This window comes from Rhea pennata, chromosome Z, assembly GCF_028389875.1.
Source record: "Rhea pennata isolate bPtePen1 chromosome Z, bPtePen1.pri, whole genome shotgun sequence".
Classification (NCBI taxonomy): Eukaryota; Metazoa; Chordata; class Aves; order Rheiformes; family Rheidae; genus Rhea; species Rhea pennata.
Window position 1 is genome coordinate 18,840,721 of NC_084702.1, and position 2,091 is coordinate 18,842,811.

General features: G+C 39.1%; 1 non-coding gene across 1 annotated transcript; it reads left to right on the forward strand.

Moving 5' to 3' along the window:
- The first annotated feature begins 456 nt into the window (after positions 1-456).
- Positions 457-529, forward strand: TRNAR-ACG (transfer RNA arginine (anticodon ACG)). The gene has a single exon. It is a non-coding gene; the product is annotated as a tRNA-Arg (tRNA).
- The last annotated feature ends 1,562 nt before the right edge of the window (positions 530-2,091 follow it).

The window sequence follows — 2,091 nt, forward strand, 5'->3', positions numbered from 1 at the left end:
CAGACTATCTAAACATGCAAATAGACCAAATACAATTTGTACTGTAATTTTTTATCATTTTCTTCTGTATAAGAATTTGCTTTCATAAAGGACTAAAGAATACTAGAAGATTGAAGCATACATATGACAATGCAAAAAAAAAAAAAAAAAAAAAAGAAAAGGTGGCATATTGAATTATGACATACAATACTTTTGTTCTCAAACCTGCTAAAACAGAATAGACAGAAAATTGGCCTTGCTTGGCAAGCTGATTTCAGTTAATCTCAGGAATCATGTGTTCAAATATCTGCATATTCAGGTATTACATTGCTTGTAACTCTTCTAAGTTTGAATGCTTCTCTTTTTGAAGAGTCTACTTTAAAGAAGAATTTTGGCGTAAACCTATGTTTTAAATATGATAAATTACTAGAAGCACTTTTTACATTTGTAATCCATTTAAAACATTTAGCTTGGCCAGGGCCAGTGGCGCAATGGATAACGCATCTGACTACGGATCAGAAGACTGTAGGTTCGACTCCTGCCTGGCTCAGTGTTTTGGGGTTAGGTTTAACCCAGTTGGTTAGAGCGTAGTGCCAATAATGCCAATGTCGTGGGTTCAATCTCTGTATGGGCCACTTGTTTGAGTATTGGACTACATGGGCTCCAGAGGTCCTTTCCAACCTTACCAATTCTATGCATGCCTAAAGATCTTGCTGAAAATGTTTGGGATGAATCTACTCAATATTTTCCATATTTCCCTTATATTCTGTTTAACTCATATATGAATACTGTTTGTATAACTATTGTGTTGGTGACAGATGAGAATGTCCAACCTTTTTTAGTTTAAAAGCTGCTTTCACTTGCCTACAACTGTGCCAGACTTTAACTATTAAACCTAAACTTTCAATGTCAGGTGTCAGCCTTAGAGTGAATTATTTCATCCGATTAAATCCTGCCAATTCTTGGAGCAGGATTAAGGGAAATAAGCTTGTTTTATCTACATTATTGCAAACATTTTATTAATGAATTTAAATATCAATAGGATTAAGACTTGAAATTTGGCATTCATCTGTGAAGTTGCCATTAAGTGCCCCTCTGTGAAAATCTGTTGACATCTGCAAATTATGAGTCTGTAAAAATTCTGTTTGCAAATACCCATTAGAAATTTGCCATAGCTGTATAGCTGAATACTCAGAAATTCACCTACTGTGAGCAAGTGCTGTGAACTTCCAGATTCAATGTGCGAGCACCATTTCCACAGAGTGACTAAGCATTCTTCCCCTGAAGGAAGTAATTACGCGAACAACTTCTCTGCCAATTACTATTTCTGCCAGCCAGGGGCCATTGATACATCAGATGCAGGAATGCAGAGATAGGAAACTCCTAAAAACTTCTCAAAGTTTTTTTGGCTGGTTCATAGCCACTTGAGGAAAAATAGGAAGCTATCTGTTTGGAAGGAGTTTGAAAGGGTGATGGGATGGACTTGGCATGGTAGTGGGAAGGGAAGATGGGACTCTAAAGAGTGAGGGAATAAGAGGTTATATTTTCTGAGGAGAATCTGGAGAACATAAAAGTCTAGCTAACTACACAAATTCATAGAATCACAAAATCCCTAAACCACTGAAGCTGGCAGACAGCTCTGGAGATCACCTAGACCATCCCCTACTAGCTCAAATCAGGGTCATCTGCAGCAGGTTGGTCAGGGTCATGTCCACCTTGGGCTCATCTCTGAGGATGAATACTCCACAGCCTCTTGGGACAATCTGTTCTAGGGTTTGACCATCCAGTAAAAAATATTGTTATTATGTTTATATGGATTTTGCTGTGTTTTAGTGCCTGCTACCTTTCATCCCGTCAGTAGACATCACTGAGAAGAGTCTGGCTCTTCTGTCTTTACTCTCTCCCCTCTGCCAAGTGTCTAAACGTTTGGATAATATTCCCCTGAACCTTTTCCTCTACAGGCTAAACAATCCCAGATCTCTCAGCATCTCCTCATATGTCAGATGCCCCAGTCCCTTAAACAACTTCACGGCTCTTTGCTGGACTCTCTCCAGCAGGTCTATGTCTCCCTCGTACTGAGGAGCCCAGCACAGGACACAAAACTCTACGTGT